The following is a 25,979-nucleotide window of genomic DNA, read 5'->3' on the forward strand; positions in this document are numbered from 1 at the left end:
TACTTTCCACAGACATGAGAGCTCTGGGGGCATTTTAGATCTAAAGTATAATAGAAGAGAAAAAAATCATTCCCCAAAATGATCAGATTACTTATAGAAAACATTGGAAATAGACTAACTCTTTGTCCAAATAAAGGATTTGGAGAATTTAACAAATCTGTTGCCCTCAAGTTGACTTATCTTAGCTCTAATTTGTGAATTAGAAACACACAAATATATGTGAATGAATGAATGAACAAATGAATGAACTAATGCTCCTGTACATATGTGTCACACATATTACATAAAACAAACAGTCCTCCCTGAGAATCTCCAGTGGGCTGGTTGCCAGACTTCCTGCAGATATCAAAACCCTTGGATTCTGGCATCCTGTGTAGGAAAGGCCATGCTATTTTCATGGAATTCACACAATTCTCCTGCATACTTTAAATCATTTCAATATAATGTAAATGCTAGGTGAGTGGTTGTTATTCTGTGTTGTCTGGAGAACAATGACCCCCAAATTCTCTACCTGTTCAGTACAGATGCATTTTTATAAAGATACTTTTGATCCATATATGATTATGTCATATAGGTCATTATAACACTTGGAGTCTTACCCTGCATAGAATAGTAGAGATTTGAATGGAAAAGGAAAGAAACAGTACCTATGACTGCTGCATGAGTTGGGGGAAGGAAGAGACATTAAAAAATTACTGTAATAATCATAGTAAAAATGATAGTATCTAAAACCATAGTTGAATATGGAAGTTGTGAACAGTATGTTGTATTCACAATATATTTTGAAGGCAGAGCAGACAAGATTGGCCGGTGGATTGCAATACAGAGTGTGAGATAAATAGAGGCATTAAGGGAGGCTCCAAAGATTTTGGCCTGAAAAAATGAAAATGACCCAAATGACCATCATGACCTGTATTATGTCCAAAACTTTGTTTGTCAACTCCTTAAAATCACTTCTTTCGTTTCTTAATGTTAGTTCATAGCACCAAATTTCTCTGTAAGTCTGAAACTCCAGAGCTACCTTTAAGTCTTTCCTAATTTATTTTTGCTCTTGATGCCTCCAGTTGAGCTTTCTTTCATGTTATTCTCCTATGTGAGTTTCTCTCTGATGCTATCTTTACATGTAGAAATCCTTCTATTCTTCAAGGCTTCTCTGACCCTCTTGCCTTGTTTGACCTTGTCAACTGGATTTCACTTCTCTCTTCTTTTAATGTCTCAGAGTAGGAATAATCTGATCATAGATGAATAACTAAACACAGTGTAATAATCATCACTGTGTTCAAGAAGTGCACAGGCCTGGGGGAGAATACAGAACCTCCATTGATGTCACATTTACAACAGAGTAAATTGTAGTCAACATGTGTACCTAACTTTGAGGTGTGTTTAAGGGTAGTGGTGGATAAAGGAGTAAGTGTGATACTGTGAAAGGAGGGAACTTGCTTTCTGGGTTCTATCAGTGCGGCACTGCATAACTGAGACCCCACATGAACATGGCAGCAGAGGACTCTATGTTTAATGTAGCTGTGTTATTTATATTTGTGACCATGAAAGTGTTATGTCATCTCTCCATCCTTCCTTTTCTCACCTAAATACTAAAAGTATTTGTCTTAGCTCTCTGTTCCTGTAACAGAATACCAGAGACTGAGTAATTTGTAAGGATAGAGATTAATTTTACTCATGGTCCTGAAAGCTGGGAAGTCCAGGAGCATAATACTGGCATTTGGTGAAGGCCTTCACGATGCATCACCCCATGGCCCAAACTGGACAGGCAGACAAGGGAAAGAACATGAAAGCACAAGAGGACTGAGCTTGACTTCTTATCAAATATGCTCTCTCAGTAAAGAACCACACCTTGTGTAAAACATGAATCCATTCATGAAAGCAGAGCCCTTAGGACATAATCATCTCTTAAAGGTCCCATTCCCAAGACTGTTGCATTAGGGGGTAAGTTTCTAACACACAAATTTCAGGAGACACATTCAAACCATAGCAGTGTTAATGCTTATTTCTAGATTAAATGAGGATTAAATAACGCAATGCACACTCTGTTAGTCTACGTTCCCATTGTGGGACACAACACCAGATACCCACAGCTTCAGAGGAAAGATTTAATTTTGCTCATTCTTCGGGAATTCACTCCATGGTTGGGTGGCTCCGACATATAAACATCATGGTGGAAGGGTTTGGCAGAAGAAAGATGCTCACCTCTTTGCAGCCAGGAAGCAGAGAGATAAGGAAGGAGTAGGAGAGAGAGATTTATCATCTTCCAGAGTCATGTCCCCAGTGACCCACCTCTTCCAACCAGGCCCCAGCTCCTGAACTTAGCAGAACGTAGTAGTGGATAAATCCACTGGTGAGTACCGCACCCTATGATCCAATCATCTCCCTACAGACCCCCAAACACATGGCACTTTTAAGGGATGGTCTAAATCTAAACCATAACATGCACAAAGGTATATTTCACGGTGCCTAAAAGGTACTCCATGCTTAGTAGGCGTAAGTGCCACTCCTCTGTGAGCCACAGATTAATCTCTCCAGTAGTAAATTAAGCTCTCAGGAAGATTAATGAACTCAACATGCCTCTGTGGAATACTTTACTGGCTGGCAACTGTAATATATTTTCTTGATGGCCTGATAATGTCACTTCCTCACATGCCACCCAAAGTGACTTGGACCTCACAAAGGATCTGCCTCTTTGAGTTGCAATCCCCTCATTGTTTCTTCCAGTGAGATAATCTTGCTGTACTTTGTGATTGAAACTAATCACCCTGTTCAAATTGCATGGCTTGAGGGTTTCTCCTCAAGAGAATTGAATTTTCCATGCAGTTGACATTGCCATTTCCACTAGAGAATTTAACAAGAACCATTTCTAGTTCTCTTGACATTCTAAGGGTGCAAAATCAGCAGTTTCTCTAATAAAAACCATACACCTTAGTTGACTATCTACAGGTCACTGACTTTTGAGCGATAGAATGAAATATACAAGCAGGCTTAGGAAGCCTTGATGGATGCTTTCTGGAGGACATTCATAAATTAAACCATCCCGACACACTAGGGAACCTATACTATAATACCTCCTCCCAGGGAGAGAAAAGAACAAGAATGATGCTTGTGTCTTCACTTCTCTTTACAAAGTGCATCTTTCTCTGATCCCACAGAAGCTGACAGCATTTGATGAGGGATAAGTTATATTCACTGTGTATTTAATTTTCAAGTAAAGGAAGAGTTTAATGAAAATCACAAAATAACAGTACTATTTTAAAATGTTATATTTTCCTATAGAAGCTTATATATAATTTCTCCTCTTCATCACTTTTATCCACTGTGAAACCCTGCTTGTATAAAATAAAAAATTAATTCCATGGGAATTCTGTTGAAACATTTATGATTTACCTACCATCTGATAGCATAATTTTGGCCCAACAGAGGAGGCAGGGATGTAAAACAGAGACATGGCTGAGTGGGCACTAGGGCTGGGATCACCACAAATGAGGCAATGAGGTACGTTCTGAAGCAGACTGACATTCTACAGCAGCAGCTGTAGGTACAAAGGAGAGGATGGAACACCTCCAGCAGGAAGTGGAGAGAGAAAGACAGGCTCAGGAATAGACAGGGGCTGTCTCGGCCTCCTCGAAACATGGAATCTAGCTGGCTGATGAGGAGCTAGACCACGCATACTAGCACCTGGCCACTGCCCTGCTAAAGCTGGAGGGAGTGGAAGAAACTGCTGAGGAGAATGAGACAGGTATGTTATTGAAAATTGGGCTCTAAAGGATGAAGAAAAGATGGAACTCCAGAAAATCCAACATAGAAAAGCTAAATACATTACCGAAGAGCCGCATAGGAAGCGTGAAGAGGTGGCTCACGCACTGATTATTGAAGGAGATGTGGCATACACACAGGAAGGAGCTAAACTGGCAGCGTCCCACTGCCAAGAGATGGATGAGCAGATCAGACTGATAGACTGGAACCTGAAGTGTCCGAGTGCTGCTGAAGAAAAGTACTTCCACAAAGAAGACAAATATGAGGAAGAGGCAAAGATGCTTCCTGGTGAAGTCAAGGAGGCAGAGACCAGTGCTGAGTACGCTGTGAGATTGGTAGACAAACTTGAAACGACAATTGATGATTTGGAAGATAAGCTGAAATGCATCAGCGAGGATCAGCTCTGTACACAAAGCACGCTGGAGCGGACTCTGCTTCATCAGAATGAGATGCATCGCTCCCTGGCCGGCTGATCACTGCTCCTCCTTCTGGCCCAGCCTGCCTGAAGCTGACCTTGAAACTGAGGGCTGCTCTTTAACTGGAAGGCTACTTCCTCCTATCAACACCCTCTCTATGCACCCACTCCTCCCGCATCCCCTTGTCTTTTTCATCAAGTTGTCTCTACCTCTTCCCACAGATCTCACATGGGCTAGACGCTGAGCAGTTTAGGAACATGAACACAACCTGAAGTGTCTTTGAAAACACATTGTGATGTACATGTTTGTAATAACTTTTTGGTTGTTGTAGCGACCATCTGTAAAACACTAAATAATTCAAACATTTGTGAAAGGGTGGGAAATATGATGCTGCAGGCTTGTTGTTGTCCATCTCTGGACAAACTAGTAAAAGAAACTTATAAGCTCCAGACATGTATAAATAACCTGAAGACTTCCAAGTATGAAGACAAATTAATAAAGGAAAATAAGAAGCTCAAAGATTCAAATTCTCAGCTCCAGACACACATAGAGAATCTAAAACTTTCTAAATGTGTCCTGAAGATACTTCTCTCCTTTAGCTGCAGGGCTTAAGTTGCAGTAACCCAAACACAACCCTCATAATTCAACTGGCTGGATTACTGTGTACGTTTGACACTCAGCCTCGAAGGCTTTCTAAAGTGAAAGTGAGGGTGCCGATCAGAAAAGAATGGGATCCCATCAGGGGCCTGAGAAACTGAAAGTGTGAATAAGGATTAAAATGATCAAAATGAATAATTGATAATTTGAAATAGGAAAACATCCAAAGGTATAGGGGTGGTGGGAGGGAAACGGGAAAGGAAAGAAGAGAAAGGAAAAATTATGAGAAAAGGAAAAAATGGAAATAAAGCCTATGTAAATAGGGAAGGGTGGAGGGGGTGAAGGGAGGGCAGGAGAATGGGGAAAAAAATAAGAACCAAGATGCATCATGTACAGGTACAAGCACCCAATGATAAATATAAATATATTGTATACCTAAAATGTACCAATAAAAGAATTTTTAAAAAAGAATGGGATCCCATAAATTAAAATCGAGATGCCTGTTCAGAACCTGACAGGACCTGGGAATAATGAGCACCTCAATCCTGATGAAATTCATTTTCCCGAGGAAGACATTTTCCCACCCCTAGTGGTGGAGGCATCCCTACCTGCAGAGCAAGCAACTGCACCACCCACTTTTGCCTCTAGGCGGATGATAAGGCTCAAATCCCAGAAGGCTTCTCAAGGCAGAGTACACATTGTGACCCCACAAGGAGGTACATTTTAGTCCCAAATAACTTCTTGAGTTTTCTAATTCTTATAAGCAGAGATCTGGAGGATGTAGGATAATAGTGGAAGAAATATAAACTTGACACAGGCTGAGATTTTTTCATATGGGCCCAGTAAGCAGAGATTCTGAATTTATTGTTGTCATTCTTGGAGCTAAAAAAGATGTTAACAGTTTACTGGGCTGTTGGCTAAATTGGGGACCAAATGATGGCTCACGGCAAATGAGGTAGAGATGCCTGATATTCCTTTGTGGAGTGCTGATCAGGGGATCAAAGTTTCAGGGAAATGGGAATGCTGGAGTGGATATACCAGATAAATCTAATCCTCGACACTTGAAGGATCCAAAACGTGTACCCTTCACTAATGTCTTAAGAAATAGGTTTGTGACAGGAGCACCAGCAACCTTGAAGACCCCTGTCACTGCACTGCTCTATATGCCAGATCTTAGGGTGGGAACTGCAATCACTAGATTGGGAAACTTAAAGTAATGGGTTTCACTGATCCCAGAGAGGCAGAGCTCAATGGCAGTGCTCAGTTGCCAATGATAAGTTGCATACACTTACTATAATGGATAGCAAAACAATGATCTAAATGGTCTGGCATGTGTTGAACCATGGACAATTCAGCATGGTAGTAAGATACAAAACCAAAATGGAAAATTCAGTAGCATTCCTATACACGAATAATGAGCTCTCCAAGAAAGAAATTAGGTAAATAATACCAGTCACAATAGCTTCAAGAAAAAGTAGATATCAGGAATTACCCTAACTAATGAAGTAAAAGACCTTTACAATAAAAACTATAGTACTTTGAAAAGGAAGGCCAAAGAAAACATCAGAAAAAGGGAAAGATATTCCATGTTTCTTGATAGGCAAAACCAATATTGTCAAAATGGCCATACTTCCAAAACTGATATATAGATTTAATGAAATCCCAATAAAAATACCACAGCATTCCTCACAGAACCAGAGAAAATAATCTTAAAATTCATATGGAACCAGAAGAGACCCAGAATAGCAAAAGCAATCCTGAGTAACAAGAGCAAAGCAGCATGCATCACAATCCTGGATTCAAGTTACATTACAAAGCCACAGTAGTAAAAACAGCATGGTACTGACACAGAAACAGACATGTGCATCAATGGAACAAAACAGAAGATGTACAAACAATCTCAGGCATATTCAGCCACATGATTTTTGACACAGAGGCCAAAAGTATATGCTAGAGTAAAAACAGTTTCTTCATACAGAAAATTGAGTCTAGATTCATATCTCTCCCCGTGCACTAAACTAAAATCAAAATTGATCAAAGATCTAAATATTAAAACAGAAACACTACATCTGATAGAGGATAAAATTGGTAAAATTCTTGAAGACATAGGCTTAGGCAAGGGCTTCCTAAACAGAACTCCAATTACACAAGAAATAGCATCAATAATCAATAAATTGGATTATATCAAGTTAACACTTTCTGCAAAGCAAAGGAAACAATGAAGAAAGTGAAGAGACAACCTGAAGAATGGGGAAAAACATTTGTTAGCTTTTCCTCAGACAGAGGACTAATGTGTAAAATATATAAAGAACTCAAAAAAGTTAGACACCTTCCAAAGCAGAAGACCTAATTTAAAAATGTGCAATTCCCAGAATTGATGGCCCACACTTGTAACTCCAGGATTTGGGAGGCTAGCCTAGACTGTCTCAAAAAAAAGTGCAATTGAATTGCATAGCTGCTTTTCAGGAGAAATACAAATGGCCAGTAAATGCATGAAAAGTGTTCAACACCTCTGTCCATTTTATTCTGGAAAGAATAATTATCATTATGTTATCAAGTGAAAACCAATACTTGCAAGGTTGTGGGTAAAAAGGAACATCTCTACATAGTGGGAATCTAAACTAGTACAATCACTATGGAAATCAGTGTGGAGATTCATCACAATACTAAAATTAGAAATTCCATTTGACCTAACTTCCATATATCTTCCTGAAAGAGTTAAGGACATCCTGTTGTAGTGGCACATGCATATCCATATTTATAGCAGCACAATTCGTAATAGCTAAATCTTGAATGTGACCTATATGTCTTTCAAAAGATAAATGGATAAACAAACTGCAGTATTTATACATAGCAGAACACTACTATAAAGAAGGAAAAATTTGAGACATTTGTAGGAAAATTAATGTACATTGAGAATAAATATTAAATAAAATAATTCAGACACATAAGCTTAAATATCACTTGGCTTCTCTTATATGAAGAGCACAAAGCATAAGTAATTAAAAAGCAAAATAAAAGATAGATAATAGGAAATAAGGAGATAAATTTTTTGCAAAAAGGAAGGGTACTACAGGATGGAAGGAGGGGAAAATAAAGGACCATAAAAAGTATGAATATGTGTTATGTACATGTATCAGCTCCTCAAGATGAATGTAACCATAATGCCCTGAAAACATGCACTAATAAACATCAAAATTTGAAAAACAAATGATATCAGGTTAATTTGTTTTCTCAATATTGGAGACGCTGACTTCGAACCCTTAGCAAAGTTGCCTCCTTCATTATAGAGCTGTTTTCTCTTTGCAACTAATAAATAAACTGTAAAATGACATTTCTTGTGTTATGTGAATATCTTGTTCATATTACAGCCACTGCCATCTGTGGTTTTCCTTTCCATTACTGTATCTGCATCATCTGCAGTCTCAAAATGTTAAATGTAAAATTCCCAAAAATAAAACATTCATCTTTTAAATTGTGAATTTCTCTGAATTAAAATTGTGCTCCTCCTTGCTGTGACATTCATCACCCCCTTTCCAGTATATCTACATTGTATATAATACAGTATATATACAGACAATGTATATACACACAGTGTATCTGCTGTTTGTAGATGTCCCAGGTATTGGTATTGCATCAACTGCCTGCTTATCACCCTGCTTGTGTGCAAGTTTCCCTTATTTTGCTCCATGATGGCCTATGAAGCCCAAAAGCAGTGATGCTGGCAATTCAGGTGTGACAAAAAGACATTGAAAAGTGCTTCCATTAGGTGAAAACACAAAAGCATGTTATTTGCATAACTTTTATTGCAAAGTTATTGTTACAGTTGTTTGAATTTTATCATTAGTTATTGTGAAATTCTTACGATGTCTGTTTTGTAAAGAAACTTTATCACTGTTATACATGTATAGGAAAGAAACATGGTTTACAGGACTCAGTACTTTGCACAGTTTCAGTCACCTGCTGAGGATCTGACAACAGATTCTCTGCTAATTCAGGGTGCTACTGTACATGGGCTGGGGTGTAGTGTGTTTAGGAAATAATTACTTCTACACTTCTTTGGAATTCTTTGAAAAGAATTTTTTCTGTATTTCTTTTTCCTCCCCTTCTTCTTATGCCTCCTCACCCACCCTCCCCCAGGGATTATCACTACAGACATTTTAAAAACATAATGCGTTACTTTAGTTTTACTGCTTTAATTTTCAAATTGAGCTATTTTGCTGTTCTTTCATGTTGGTTGTTACTACACCTGTTCCCAATTTAATTCGGGGTTCTTTCGTCTGAGATAGAAATCACAAAGACACAAGCAATAGCAGCCAAATAGTATACACTGGGGCTCGGGCCCAAGCACAAGGAAGAGAATGCAGATATGGTTTCCTGAACTGGCTCCCTAGGAAGGGAGGAGTAAAGTTCACAACTCCGATTGGTAGCGCATGGAGGCATACTGGGGCCTTTGCGCAGGCATCATGACTCTGCATACTTGTCACCTGGTGCTTTGCTCTCAGCCCAGGGTCTAATCACGTGTGCTAGGTCTGTCTGCACTCAGCTCACAAAGGCTGGTGGTGGTGCTCCCTTGGTCACACAGCAGCCAGGGCTCGTTCTGCACATGTGGAGATTCTGTGCATGCTGTGCGACAGTCCATTTTTAAGCTCTGAAGGAAACAGATGGGGTAAATAATGCTATCTTAGGATTCATATTCTGCAAAAACATGCTTATTTCTAAAAATCAAAATATAGCTAGAAAATTAGCCCTTTCTTATTCTGTTTCTCATCCTCTGACAAGACACTGTCAGTCTCTGAGACTTCTTACTCTTGAGCACGACAGGATGCTGCAGGCTATTGCTGTAGCTCCCACCCTCCTCACCCAAAATCATCTAAGCCTTGCAGAAGGCTGGGTTCCTTTAAGTACAAAATGATAAAACAATGCACGTTTACTACAGAAAATTTGCTATGTTCTGATTAGTACAACTGTTGTGTGGAATGAAAACTAACCAAGAGTAATCTGTGTCAGTTATTTTGATGGTGTCAGGTCATTGATCTGTCTCTTCTGTCTAGGGCATCTGTTGACAACTAGAAAAACGTCTTAACTCTTTACTGAGCCCTGCCGTGCCTGGATCAGATTGGTGCTGGCCTCTTTTCCATCACAGGAACATCCTGTTGCTCATTGTGCTGAGCTACCCTTTCTGCTTTCTACTCTTGAGCTCTCTGAGGCCATCCTCCCTTCCTCTTTTCACAGCTGCTATTGGCTCTACCTGAATGCATGGTCCCGTAGTCATCTAACAGCTGCTTCCTTTCCCTACTCCAATGAGGATTCAAATTCGCCCTTCTTAGAAAACCTTTCCTACAGCATTGCTTTGAAGGGAGTGTCCATCACTGGACACTGGTAAACCCCATCTATCATCCTGATTCTTTTGTGTTGCTCTTGGAAATTATTCACTTATGTGTTTTATTTTGCCCACCTGACACTAGGATATCAGCTCCATGTGAATGGGGGATGTTGATATCCAAGGTCCTACTTACTGCTAAAGGCTCGGCACTTAAGAGTGCTCAGCACAAAGTGAGAATTTTATAAATATGCGTCAGTCAAATGTGCCAATGGCCTCCTGAGGATAGGAAGCTGAACCATACTTAGTGAAGAGCAGGCCTCACACTCCTTGCCTTAACTGTGGTTAAAAGGGGTGGAGAGAATAGAACTTAGCTTTTGAAGGGCAGAACACAGACCACTAAAAACTTAATGTGCCTATTAAATTCTTTTGGGGGGTAAAGTGTAGGAATCTTAGCAAGCAGGATAGAGTATATAAGGAGTTTGACAAGAGTTAGATGACTGATTACACCAGTAATCCCAGGTACTTGGTCACGAGAGGGAGGAGAATCGCAAGTTTGAGGCCAGAGTGGGCAACACAGTGAGATGTGGTTTCTTAAATAAATGAATAAAAAGCTTGACTGCACTTATGTTTATTATGATTTATTTGCATATAATCTTTATGCTGTCCCTACCACAGATAACTTTAGTTACTTAATAATGCTCACTAGAAAAAAATAATGCTCACTGATATTAAGAAAAATCAAAGGGATAATTTCCCTACCTGCTAAAATTAAGCCAGAACATTTAAAGGTAGGGAAATTGACCTTAGGGGCCATGGATTTAGCTCAGTGGCCCCGCACCTGCCTTGCAAGTGCAAGGACCTGAGTTTGATCCCCGGTACTGGAAAAAAAAGAAAAAAAAGAAACTGACGCTGGGCCCAATAAGGTATGGTGAATATCAGAGCATAAACTTATCCAGGGAAATACCGAATGAAGAAAAATGTTAGGGCATCTGCTCTAAAGTACTCTGAAGATTCTCCTGTTTAAAATAGTGGAAGTCATATTTTGTTCATGGCAATAATTCCACAACATTGGACAAATAGAAAAATTTTAAAGTATGTTTCTATTTTTTTCTTCCCCAAACCAATTTGTTCACATGACCAAGTAAAGTAATACATAAAATTAGTCTCATGTTTTAAAAATTAGCAATTAGCCATCATAGTAGATTAAGAATTAAAGGTAATTCCCTGGTACCAAAAAAAAAAATTAAAGGTAATGTAGAAGTTATAATCTGAATTAAAATAAAAGGTTTTATTAAAATGAATGCACTGATTGCCTTGAAAATAGAAATGTAAGCAAAAACACACCTAAATAAGGCCCTCTATTTTCTCCCTTGCAATGCATGTGAAACATCATCTAACATTTATATCAACACATTAGAGCTATTAGTGATTATGGGACCCTAAGAAGTAGATAAGAATGAAGAACCACATGATATTTTTCGTTTGCTATTTGTGCATTTTTGTTTTTGTAGAAAAGCTTAGTAGAAAAAGAGAATTCAGGTTATTTGCTTTTCAAACCAAACATAAAATGACAAGAAGTTCACGAGTCGCAAGATACACCGCCAATTTCCTGAATCATAAGCTTGCTTCCATATCTTCATATTTTCTCCCAAAGACAGTCTTTCTAATTCTATCTCTAGTGCTTTACCACATTAGAAAAGACCCTCAGAGTTGAAACGAAAATGACAAAGACACAGAGAAATGCTGCTCAAAGCCCTCCAAACAATGAAACAGGCCATTGAGGGGTTTAACTTTTCTGTTTTTACTCCCTGTCCTTCCCCATAATCTTGCTTTATAATAAAGGATATTATTCTGGCTTAGTTTTCTCCCTGGTTCTGAAGATGCTGGCACTTTGGCAATTGATTTCATCTCCAAGGATTCTTCTGAGAAGGTACCCAGTGGACAGAAGAAAGGACAGGGAACCATCCACTAAATGCCAGCCCTTTTGATAATACCTGTTGGATAATGTTTTTAAAGTTAATAGAATCACTTCAGAAACTCCCTCTACCCGAAGGCTTGAGGCCCATAGTCTGGTAACTCCCTGTTAATGCTAAATACTTATTAGAACATGTTCTTTAAGGTGCTAATAAAAAATCCTGAAATCACTTCCTTGGAGAACATATAAGTGAAAGAAATATTTTAAATTCTTACAAAGGGTACTTGTTGTTAATGGCAAAGAAAGTTTGGGGCAAGGGGTTGAATTTGTGTTTTAATTGTTGATGATGGAAAAATTTAGACAGTTTAAATAGCCACTTAATTCCCTCAGCATTCCACAATGTTGATTTTAAAGTGGATACAGATATTTGAGGATGGGAAGTTCAGCGGGACAGGAGTGAGACTGACTTGCTCCGTCCTCCGGCAACTGGCAGCAGTCCTTATCTGGACCTCAGTCAGCTTTCCAGCAGTGTGATTCTGTCCTAAATAAGCACCACACTCTAAGAATGTTGTGGTTTCTGCTAGAGGCTGTTATTCCTTTATTTTACCACAATTTAGCAGAAAATGAAAATATTAGACCTGAAAATGTATTTTATTAACCAAGCAGACAAAGTTGCAGACATTACCACTTGGTCACTTAGAGTTCAGGTAACCAAGTGTCAGGTCTTTCTCCATTTAGTTGACTTGTTCAAATACTTCTTCTTTTCTATAACCAACTATTTTCTCTTCAGTACTCACTCTACTCAGTATTTAACTCGACATTGTCTACAGGTGGTTTGCCACATTGAGCAATTCTCAGTCACCAACTGGTGCCCCACAATTTAATTCAGTCCTCACACTATCTGCTGGCAGATAGCATCACACCCACAGGGCCAGGGCTCAGTCCCACAGGACTTCGCTCTCCTTCTCATGCTGGTCACAGATGTATGTTGTTACTTGTGTTTCTCACTGTCCAGGTACAAAACAGAGGTTCCCATGATCCCCTCTTGGGTTTGACCATTTCTTAGAATGGCACACAACAATCAGAAACACTTGTGCATGTGGGTTTCTTAGGTAGGACATTACAACTGAGGATGTAGAGGAACAGCCAGAGGAAAGGGCACTCAGGTCAAGTATGTAGATCTCTACCTGTTCACCAGCATAGAAGAACTCTGCCCTTTGGAGGTCATGGAGGTTGTGTCATCTAAGCCTGACTGATCTGGTCATTAGTGACTGACAGCCCTCAGCTCCGCCCCTCCCCGAAGGTGAGGAGGAGCTGAAAATTTCCAACTCTCAAATTCCATAATGGGGAATCATAACCTCAGGCTCGGGAAGTCCCAGTGAAAGAGCCCATTTGTCAGTATCAATTTATACTCTGCACATGAGATATTGAAGTGTCACTGGATGTCACAGAGTTATGCAGTGGTTTGAACACATACATCCCTCCAAAGTTCTATTTTTAATTTGAACCACAGCATGATAGTACTGACAGGATGTGACCCTTGTGAATCAGCTTATTGCTCGCAGTAAGAGATGGAGGGGAGCACCAAGGTGATGCTTCTCTCTGTTGCCTTCACTGTGAGAGGACACAGCATTCATCTCGGTCACCTTTGCCACATGTGGGTGCAGCACAACGGTGCCACCTTCTAAGCAGAGAAGCAAACCTCCAACCATGCCTAAGCTGCCTGCTCCGGGATCTTGGACTCCTCAGACTCAAGAACTATGAGAAATATATTTCTATTACTTAACTGACCAGTCTGTAACAGTTTTTGTAACAGCAGGTGTGGACGAAGCCAGAGTAGAAGACCTTGAAGGAAATGGTTGAAACAAGCCCTCTCCTGCCTCTTCACTATTTGGAATGAAATGGAGGTGTGTACTGAGAAGGACCAGTTTTGTTCCAGGAAGAGAATGTGTTAAAGAAGAGACGGATTTAGCAAAGAAGAAAGAAGGGGTGCAGAAGGGGCTGCTGATAGAACATCGACAGGAAATTACTCCTAGAGATTCTATTGTGAGTTAAAGGTTAACTGAAGGTGTTGGTCCCAAACCTTTCCAATTCAAACAGGCTGGAATCCTACAAAGATGACCTTGTGCAGGTTGCTACAAAAATCTCTTTCTTGTAGTTTTTCTGTGCTTTGTAATGTAATATAACATAATGTATTTTTGAAGTATTATTTTAGCCCTTCGGAAATAAGGCTGAAAAATATGAGAATTGCATGCATGTCCAACTAAATCTCTTAGAAAATGTACCTGCCATTTTCCAATGTTCTCTTTTCCTGATTGCACTGATTTGTTATTCTTTTAAAATAGGTTGAACATTAGCAGTATCAAAAAATCATTCATGAATGATGGTAGTAAATGAGTGGATTTACTGTGACTTATGTATCCCATTCAGTTCAATTTATAGTCCTCATATGAAATGGACAGAATTCTAAGCCTTTCTTAACCATGCTACCTTAAAGCCAAAAATGCTTATGTTTCAATAACTGTCTTGAATAGAAGCAGTACTCCTGGTGCACCATATACTTTACTTCTAATACACTTTGCCATATAGTTTCCTCACTCTATTTTCTGCTTATACATTAAAATATTCCCAGATTTGTAAAGGTGAGACTTAAGGCTTCTGTTTCACCAGTTCTTCTTAAATGGGGAAAATTGGTAAATACTGTTTCTTGTCTTTCTGAAATCCAACCTTTGAGATCCATTCTAATGATAGTTTTGCTTCAATAAGCTTATCTTAAAAATTACTCTTGAAAGGTAAGTTTGGTGCTATTATCAAGAGAAAGAGGAGAGGAAGAGAAAAATTCATCTTAAGTGCACATTTAAAAATGAAAAATAAGACGAGGTACATGACTTTCAGAGTGAGATTTATTTCACAGTCTTTTGCATAATCAACATTGGTAGTTATTTGATTCACTCTCATAACAATGTGTGCTCTCCACTAATGAAATATTCTATACTTGTTGACTTAATAAGATTTACTAAACATGATATTCAAATAGTCTCAGTTTTACTGATTTCCTAAATCTTTTAAAAGTAGATTTGTCAGAATAATTGATATATAAAATTGTACATATTTAATCCATAACATTTGCTGTGCTTGGATGTGTGTAGACACCCATGAAACTATCAACATAATCAAGGCATAGGCACTTTTGGTATCTCTCAGTTTCCTAGTGTCTGTTTGTGTGTGTGTTGGTTGGTTTCTGTTGTTGTTTTAAGAATATTTACCATGTGATCTACCTTTTCACAAACTTTTAAGTGACCAGTATAATCTTGTCACTTACAGGTGCTGCAGTGTTCAGTAGCTCTCCAGAACTGCTCTGCTACATGACTCAAACTTTGTACTCACTGATCAACAACTACCCTTATTTTCTCTCTCCAGCATCTGGCAACTACCATTTTATTCTCTGCTTCTATGAGTTTCAAAGCAGTGCAGAAGCTCCTCAAAAATTATAAATAAAAGTAGCATAGGCTTCTATAATCCCATGTCTTCCAAAGGAGTTGAAGCCAAGATCTTGGACAGCTATCTGCAATCTCATGTTCATTGCAGTATTATTCACAGCAGCTAAAACACAGACAAAACCCACATGTCCACTGATGGACGAATGGGCAAAGAAAATACGGTATCTTCAATCAATCAAATGTTATTCGCCTCCAAAAAAGCGGAGAATCCTGTCCCCTGTGTCAACAAAGATGCTTTTAGAGGGTGCGATGCTAAATGAAATAAGTTATTCATAATAGGGCATATACTATGTGATTGGGTGTGTACATACCTCAGTTCACAAATTGTTTTGTTTGCAGTTTGGTTCATAAACAGAAGCACTTGACAAAATTTTGTTTTTGTTTGTGAACTATGCATTGGGTGACAAACACAGCTGGAGGCAACTTTCCCACATAAACATGAATGTGGCCATCTTTTCGAGAATTGTGAAACAAATTAATTTGTGAACCAAGGTACCACCATGTATGTATTATGTTTCTCATATAAGAGAACCCATACTGAATATTTGAGCTTATGTTTTTGATTTATTTTACTTAACATTATTTTCTCAAGTTGCATTCATTTACCTACAAATGCTTCAAATTTATGTCTTATGGCAGATTAGTACTCCATTATGTACAAATAGCACATTTTCTTTATCCATTCATCTGTTGAAGGGCATATATGCAGTTTCCAAGATCTACCTATTATAAATTTTTTAGACTTATTGAAACTTTTTTATTTCTATTTTTTTCTGGAATCATTTTCTTTTTGTCTGGAGAACAGACTGTGTTTCTTTTATCCAGGTTGCATTATTTTAGAGTATCTTTTTTTAAAATCTAAAAACATTATTTTTTCCTCATTCCTGTGGACAATTTTCAGTAGGTGTAAACTCCTAGATTGACAGTTATCTTTCAATATTTTAAAGATGACTTAGTGTCATCTTTCGGCTTCCATAGGTGCTGTCTAAATATCTGTGGTAATTTTTCTTTGGAAATAAGTTATTTTTCTTTGTTTCCCCTCTGAACAATTTATAATATTCCTTTGTCCTTGATTTTCCATAGCTTTGTAGTGATGAGAGGAGCATTATGTCTGAAGTTTCAAGCCTTTGCTCGGCTGTAGCTCGAGGACATTTATGACTATTGGAATTTTCCTGTCCCATCCCCCTGTGTATATTATTGGTTCCATTTCATTCTCTTCCATCTCATTGCTTCATGCTACTCCAATTATCCATTACTTGTGCTCCATATATCTTTTCTTGGTACTGAGGATCAGACTCAGAACCTTATGCTTGTGAAGCAGGTGGTGGAAACACAGAGCTAAATCCCCGGCCCTGTGCTCCATGAATCTTTTATTCTCTTTGCTATGTTATGAATTAAGTTTTCTTACCCTGGACATTGTAGTAATTTTGAACCAAATGTTTTTTTCTTGTGGGAGCTGTAGTGTGCATTGTGCATTTATAATAGTACCATTGGCCTCCATCCACTACATGGCAGTAGCACACACCTAACTATGGAAATTAAAAACATTTCCAGACATTGCTAGAACACTTCAGGGTCCTAAATCACTCCTGGTTGAGAACCACTTCTTTATTTCTTAAGTATATTCTAGAATTGATATTTCATTTATAATTTTCGATTAAATCTTCCTTTTCCCTAAGTCAGAGATAATAGATGAGCTCCAGGTAGCTGCATCTCTGGAGTTTCTAGCTATTAAGGTTTCTCTAAGGAGTTCATTCTTCCGAGGCAAATGTAAAACTTGAGGCTGTTTCTTTACTCAGTGGCACTAATTTACACCAGATGCAATGAAAAGAAAGAGAAGGCTCCTGGTGGACCCGGCACACTTTAACAGAGCTGCAGTACCACAGGGGGCAAAAAGTAAACCCGGCGTATACTTCTTGGTATTGTGCCTGACCCCCAAGCAATCAGAGCCCCTGCTGAGCCTCTTATTTCTTTTGCCTTCCCGTGTATGGTTTCTCTGCATGGCTCTAGGCACGCCGTGTGGAGGGGCCACTTTCTGGTCTCTCTGGTGGTGAGGCCAACGTTATTGAATGTGAAACACAGGAGGATGAGCACTGCACTTGGGGTCAGGGGAGTCTGTGCTAGGCCCGGCTCTGGCATAGACGTGAGAGATGTTGATGCAGTAATAAATACTATGGATCTGCTCCCCTTCTGTTTAACCAGAAGACCAGTTTAAAGACTTTGTATACTTTAACAAGCAGTTCTCTGATATGTCCCTCCTGTGCTTCATCTGTTATAAAGCTCATCCATCAAGGTCTTAATAGGTTATGGCTTTTACATAGTTTTAGAATTTACATTTATTCTTTGATCATATTTATCACATTACTTTAATATCCTTGTTTGATTACTCTATTATTTATATCAGGAGATTTTTCTGTCATTTACTTCTTGCTGCTATCAGGTATGGTAAGTTTTTATTGTATCCTAGAGACTATACGAAATTACAGAGATTATAAATGATACTGGCTCACTCTAGAAGATATTTGTAATTTATTCTTGTTATGGTTTAGATGGAGAATGTCCCACAGAGGCCTCATGCCGTCACTGGCAGAACTTTTGGAAGCCAATGGGCTCATGGGTGGGACATAGCTAACTCACTGGTTAGAAGGGTCCCTGGATGAATGCCCTGGAACGATGAATCTCCCTTTCTGACTTCTCTCTTCCCTCACTGCTTCCTGGCCACCATGGTGTGGCCAGATTTTCTCTACCCCTGCCATTTAAGACTGCGAACATGGACTGAAATCATGGGCCAAAATAAACCTCTCTTCCTTCAAGTTATGGGTGTTGAGTGTTGTACCTGAGAGATGAGGAAGTAGCTAAGGCAGCTCTTGGCAGTCAACCTGCTGTAGTGAAATGACTGGGTGCTGGGTTTCAGCCTGGGCGAGGATTGGCCTGTTTGTGATTTCCCATAATCCTAGGACATGGCTATACATGTCTCAACTAAAAGTTACATGAATTGGGTAAAATATTCTTAGGAGAGATTTAAAGTGACAGAATAGAAGCTGGCATCACATCCCAGCCATTCTAGGACCTGGAATCCAGACAAATGGAAAACAACCACATAGAGAGGAAAAAGAGAAGCGTTCTGGGAATCAACAAAGAGCTGATTGGAAATCTAAAAATCATGAAGAAACTTAAGACAATGTAGAGAAAAGAAAAAAGCAACTCAGAACAGTAACAGTGGCTCCTTGGGTGGGAAGGGAAACCTGACTCCATAAGCACAAAGCCCAGAGAGGGCTGGCAGCCCCAGTGAGAAACAATGCACCAGCAGTGCTAGCTCCAGAACAAAATAAAAACTAGCTATTGTAAGCTGTAAATTCAGTGTGGGACTTTACTCTGAAAGCAACTCTTTCCACATGGCAGGGTAGGTTTTAAGAAAAAAAAATCCACTCTATTGCTTCCATAGCCAGAGCTTGTATAATCAGGAGCCATTTTGATAGAAGTCTTATTGTTTAAAACAGAGCTACAGTAGGAATCAGAATCACAGAACAAATATACTTCTGGTTCTCTGGAGTCACCTACTACAGCAAATGGGTGGGAGACGGTCACAAGAGACAGTCATGGAGATGAGGATAGGTAGTCACAGATGCCCTAAGAAGTTCCAGCAGCTGAGAGCTCAGACAGTAGAGGACACAGTGGTTAGCCTAGTCACCCTCTGTGGTGAAGAGTAAGGTCCTTTGGATGTGACTTTCTGTTGAGGATAGGTCTGGAAGTGTTGGAATCAAGACTAGTGAATTGCTTGGCTCCTTTCTGATCCTCCTAGCACATAGATAAGTGGTCTGTCTATTTCATCCATCTGCCACCATGATCAGAGATATGCCTTTTGTTGGATGTCCACCATATCCCTGGCTGAACAGAGACAGTGGTCCCTGAAGCAAGTAGGAAACAACATGAGTCCACAGGACGCAAAACTAGTTAGGTATGGTAGTAGGTCATACAGCATAGAAAGACACAAACTAACGCTAATGGCCTCCAGAGTGAATAAAAACATGAGGTAGACAACATGCCATGGACCGACCCCCACTGTGGAAAAGAAAGGGCAGGAATCAGCGCTTGCAAAGTAACAGCTGGTTGAGTGGATGTGGAAACACAAGAGGGCCCTGTTGCTACTCAAATCCCTCTCCCATATCTGGTACATTCTAATACTATAGATCTGGAAAAGAAACTACCCACCCACATACCTCAGCATGGAAGACATTTTTTTATTCATTTCTCTTTGTGTTCATTCTTTGTCTCTTTCTCTTTTTATACTTTTTTCTTTGTTTTTCTATTTTCTTTTCTATCTTATTAATTTTACTTCTTCCATTTTCTCTTTCCCAACCCTTCAATTTTTATATTATTACTTTTAACTTTCATTAATCTTTAGCCTTCTAATTTATATTATTGTTGCTGAATTCTTTTTGATTGATAGAGTTGGTATGGTTAGTGCTTTTATTATTTTTTGTTTACCATATATCAATATCTGGTTTGTCTTTGTGTCATCATCATTACTGCCATTTGTTTTCTCCTCTCTGAGTGGTGCTGGGGAGTCAAGCCCTCAAAGGAGAGCTGGACACTAAGAAGACCGTCAAACAAAAGCGGAAGTGATATCCATTTGATGAGACATACAAGTGTCAATACAGAAACACAAGTAGTATGCAAAAATTAAGCCACATAAATCTCCCAGATATCCACAACTCATCAGCAACTGAATGCAGGGCTTGAAGATAATGTTCAGAAATTGTCAAGAAAAAAACCAAGAATTTACAAACAAGACATCCAAGAACACGGGTCAACAGACCAAACTTAACAATTGCTTTGGTGTTGAAGACAGTGCCAAATTTCATATTAATAGAATAAAAATATATTCAATGTTATAATAACAGAAATTTTCTTAAATTGGAAAACATACAGACATCATGGTACAGGAAACATTTAGGACCCCAAAGAGGCATGATCAGAAGTGAACCTCAGCACCTTACATTATAGTTAAAATGTCACAAGAACAGAGCAAGGAAAGAATATTGAAAACTGCAAGAGACTAACACTAAATTTATATAGAAACAAACCCATCACAATCACTGCAGATTTCTCTGAAGAAACCATGAAGGCCAAGAGGACATGGAATGATGTATTTCAGGTTATGAAAGAATAATAACTGCCAATTTACATTGCTATATCCAGTAAAGATATCTTTCAAAATAGATAAATAAAGACTATTCAAGATATGCTTAAACTAAAGATATTCTTTACCATTAAACTATCATTGCCAAAGATCATTAACTGAATCCTATGCACAGAAGAAGGCAAATAGATAAGCTATCCTGAGTTAGAAAAGAATCAAATATTAGAAAAAAGAAAAATAAATGACAGCAATTAGCAATACATTTCTATAATGACAACAAATGTAAATGTTCTTAGTTCTCCAATTAAAAGACACAGACTGCCAGATTGGATTAAAAAACAAGATCCTCTTTGCTGCTTCTAAAGAAATGCACCTCACTAGCAAAGGTATACACAGACTGAAAGCAAAAGGAAGGAAAACAATATTCCATGCAAATGGAACCAAAAGTATGCAGGAGTAGCTCTACTTGTATCTGACAAAGCTGGTTTCTGGATAAAATTACTCAGGTGAGATAAAGGACACTATATATTGAAAAAGTGAATAATTCATCAAGTAGCTATAATAGTTATAAGTATATATGCACTGCACACTGGTGTGTTCAAATTCATAAAACAAACATTATGCAGCATAAAGAGGTACATAGTGTCAGGTAAAAGTGCTGAAGACCAAGACCAGGCCAGGCCACAGCAAGCCTTTATTAGGGGAATAGATCTGCCGGGCTGTCTCTGAACAAAGGAGAGACAAAAGCAATATGGCCGGGGCAGGGAGAGTCTTTATAGAGACTGGAGTGGGGTTTGTAGGGGCTGAGGCGGGGTTGAGTGAGGTAGTGACTAGGGCATGGAGGAGCCCATGATGTCACTAGGTGGTAGGAGGTGAGCGAGTATTAGGTTACTCTCTAGGTGGGAACAGGGGCATGCTGGGAAGAAGAGTTTGTTCTTTGGTGGGAGCAACCATCTTGGCATGACGTCACACAGGGGAGGGGGTAAGGCACCATAGGAAGAGGGCAGCTACTATACATAATAGCTGCTGAGGTGGTGGGAGACCTATCACATAGATTCAAATAGAATAATAGGGGTGACATCACTACTCCCTTTTCAGTAGTAGACAAATCATGCAGGCCAAGAAAAAATGTAACAAAGAAACATCAATGTTAAATTACACCACAGATCAAATGGACTTCAGATGCCTACAGAGCATTTCAGCCCCAAACTGCATAGCTGCTCATGGAACTGTCTCCAAAACAGATAATATTCCAGACCATAAAACAAGCCTTAACAAGTGTGAGAAAAACGGAAATAATTTCCTGCTTTGTATCAGATCATAATAGAATGAAACTAGAAATCAACAGGCAGAGAAGCTACAGAACCTACACCAACACAGGAAATCAAACAATTTACTTTTGAACGGTCAGTCGAAGAAATCAGAGAAGAAATTAGAAATTTCCTTGAATCAACTGAACATACTAGAATCTCTGGCAAAGAGCAAAGGTGGTTATAAATAATTTATAGCTATGGGTTTCTAAGTCAAAAATATCAAAAAGAACACAAATATATCATCGCGCATCACAAGGCCTTAGAAAAACAAGAACAAAGCAAAATCAAACCCAACAGAAGGAAAGAAATAATAAAGATCAGGGCTGAGATTAATGAAATAAAGACTAAAAGAACAATACACAGGTTCAATTTAACAAGGAGTTAATTCTTTAAAAAGATAAGATTGACAAACCCATAGCCAAACTAACCAAAGAAGCAGAGAAAAGACCTAAATCAGTACAATTAGACATGATAAGAGCGTGTTCCAATAGACACTACTGAAATCCAGAGGATTTTTAAGGATTATTTTGAAAACCCATGTTCTAATAAATTGGAATATCTAGAAGAATTAAATAAATTTCTATACACTTATGATCTACACAAACTAAGAGGATATTAAAAAACAGTCAATAGCCAATATTGAGAGGAAAGCAGTAATAAAAGTCTTACAACAAAGAAAATCCCAGGACCAGATAGGTTTGCTGCTGAATTTTACTAAACTTTTAAGTAAGAAATAATACCAGTGCTCTTCAAACAATCTCATGAACTGGAAAGGAAAGAAATGCTTCCAAAATCATTCTGAGGCTAACATCATCCTTATCTCAAAACCAAATGAGGACACAACAGCAACAAAGAAAATGATAAGCAGATATCCTTGATGAGCACAGATGCAAAAATCCCTAATAAAATACTCACAAAGCAAATTCAACAACACATATAAAAGATTGTACACCATCATCAAGATGATTTCATTCCAGGGATGCAAGAATGGCCCAACATATGCAAATAAATAAACACGATATACCACTTAAATAAAATAAAGTGTAAAAATCACAAGATCATCTCAATTGATGCAGAAAAAACCTTCAACAAAATTTAATATCTCATCATGATAAAATCTCTAGTTTTTGAAGGATCAAACTTCAATATAGTAAAAGCCGTATATGACGAACCCACAGCAAATGTCATTGTGATAAATACTCATTGGTCTCCTTATTGTGTGGAATCTAAAAAAGATGGCATGAAAGTAGAAGAGATTATTATCAGACAAGAGAAAAGGACTAGGTGGTGGTGGATACAGGTGTATGGGAAGATAATAACGGGAATGGATATGATCAAAATATTTCATACCCTTTAAAACCTAATAATTTGTAAAATGAATAGGCACTAATAAAAAAAGAAAAAAAGACTCAGAAAGTGAAAAAAATTATGTTTAGATTTTCTCACCTGCAATGGTTTGGATCCAGAATGTCCTTCAAAGCCCTCATACACTTAGAGGTGGTGCTTTGGGTGGTGACTGCACCATGGGGGTGATTTAGCTGGCTTCCTGTCAAGAGTCGCAGGCTGGTTGGAAGAGGAGGTCACTGGAGGTGGGGCCTGGAAAGGTACGTCTTCCTCTAAGGCTCTCCCTTCTCTTTCCGCTTCCTGGTCACCATGAGCAGCCTTTGCCCCTATTCCCCATTGACATGGCATTCTGCCCTGGAGCCAGCCAATCAGGCTGTAAGTGTGAGCCAAGATAAAGTTCTCCTCGCGTAAGTTCTGGGTGTCAGGTCTTGTATTCCACCAAAGACAAAAGTTTATCAAGACTAGTGGTGATGCAGTGTTCTTAGAAGAATTCTGCTGTTCGCTCTGGCAGCTATTTCCATGACACCAGCACCGTTAGCAACTTCTGATTTGCATGCATGGGCAATAACTGTTACACCATGACTACTGCTTGGCCAGCAATAATAAAACAGATCCCAATTTTTAAAATGTCAGCTTGTGAAAACACAAAGTGCATCTTAAAATGGACAGAACATCATATAAATAGCACTAGAATAGCTCATAGTAAAGAATAAACATGAACTATTATTCTTATTTTGATAATGAGTAAAATATCCTTACATTTTTAAAATCTCTCTCTGAACTTCAACAATGAGAAAATGAGCAAGACATACAGATGGCGAATAAGCATATAAAAATACTGAGCATCACATGTCATTAGCAAAATTGAAAAGGAAGACAAAAACGAGACACCTCTATGTCCTAGTAGGGTGGTAAAATCCCAAACACTGACACCACCAGCCTGATGAGAATGCAAAGCAGGAAGTCCATCATTCATTCTGCTGGGAATGCAAGATGATACAGGCACTTGGTAGACTGCCTGTTACCAAAGGAAACACACTCTAACCATATGATCCATTACTCATGCTGCTTGGTATGTAAGGAAATGAACTGAGAATTTATGCTAAAACCACAAGAAAAGGACCACACACTGGGCATGGTGGCCCACATCTGTAATCCCAGCTCTAAAGAGGCTGAGGCAGAAACATTGCCACTAGTTCAAGCCCACCCCAGGCTACAGAGTGAGTGCCAGGCCAGCCTGGACTCCATACTGAGATCCTGTCTCAAAGAAAAATACACACACACACACACACACACACACACACACAGGAGTTCACAAGAGCTTTATTGGTAACTGCTAACAGTTGGGAGCAAGTGTGATGTATGTCAGTAGGCAATGGAAAAGTAAACTGAGGTATATCCACACAATGCGGTATTATTCAGCACCAAAAAAAGGGGCTAGCAAGCCATACAATAACACAGTGGAAACTTAAATGCACATTACTAAGCAAGAGAAGTCAGTTTAATGATATGTACTAGATGAATATAGATGTGATATTCTGGAAAGGAAAAAACAGTGAAAAAAACCCAGAGCTTTTCAGCGGCTCTGGGAGAAGGGAGGGTAAACACGTGGGGCAGAGGGTTCCGAGAAGGGCGAAAGTCCTCCATGGCACTGCCATGCGGGCCCTGTCATCACACGCATTGTCAAGACTCCCCAGAGTCGCCTCAGAGGGGCCCAGCTCAATCTGTGGGCCTCGCCGAACTCCCCTGGTGTGTTTCTGAGTGTGTGGGTAAGACCAGGTCCCTGTTTTCTTTTAATATAATGCATTATATTGCCATTTCATGATTCGTGTGGATTATTCTATTCCTGAGATGACCCTTAGTTCATCACCACATAATTATTTAAATAATACTGGCTTTGCTTATCTAATATTCGCTTTAATATTTTGGCATTTATATTAATAAGTGGGGTAGGTCTGAAATTACATTTTGTTTTTAATAAACGTTTTTAGCAGTTTTAATTTTCAGAAAAATTGAGTAGAAAACAGAGAATTCTCAGATCTCCCTCTCCCTAGGTTCCCTTTTGATTAACATCTTGCATTAGCGTCGTACATTTGTCACAACTGAAGAGCCAGGACAGAGGTGCTGTTATTAAAGACTGTGGTTTACGTTGATGCTCACTGGGTCGTGCTTTTGGTGGGGTTTTGCAATCGTATAATGACGAGCGTCCACTTTACAGTATCATTCAAAGCAGTTGTGCTGCTTTAAAATCCCGCGTGCTCGGCCGACTCACCTCTCTCCTCCCCAGACTGGTGGCCTGTAATTCACTCTTCCCTCATCGGATAAGGTCGCAGTGTCTGGGTGAACCGCCGCTGGTGTGTGGACTCCCCGCTGAAGGGCATGGACTTTTTATGTATGACCCAAGGTCTAGCACGTCAGCTGCCCTGGAATCATAAAATAAACGTATTTTCTTTTTATCTTTGTTCTGGATAACGTGTGAAATTGAAATTACCTGTACGAAATCGGGCGAAGTATCATGTCTGTTTGTTTTGTTTTGGGTACCTGGGATTGAATTTAGGTCCTTGAGCTTGAAAGGCAGGCGGAGGAACCACCGAGCTAATCCCGGGCCCTATGGTAAAGCGTCTTTGTGAAATGCGGGGTTCCTAGACTGTGTCAGTCGGAAT

At 39.1% G+C, this 25,979-nt stretch overlaps 1 pseudogene; it reads left to right on the plus strand.

Annotated features, from left to right (window-relative positions):
- Window positions 1–3,478: 3,478 nt before the first annotated feature.
- Window positions 3,479–4,235, plus strand: LOC101724011 (uncharacterized; annotated as a pseudogene).
- Window positions 4,236–25,979: the final 21,744 nt, after the last annotated feature.

The sequence above is a fragment of the Heterocephalus glaber genome, unplaced genomic scaffold (genome assembly GCF_053883595.1).
Source record: "Heterocephalus glaber isolate CG9 unplaced genomic scaffold, H.glaber_assembly_v1.0 deba00000281, whole genome shotgun sequence".
NCBI lineage: Eukaryota > Metazoa > Chordata > Mammalia > Rodentia > Bathyergidae > Heterocephalus > Heterocephalus glaber.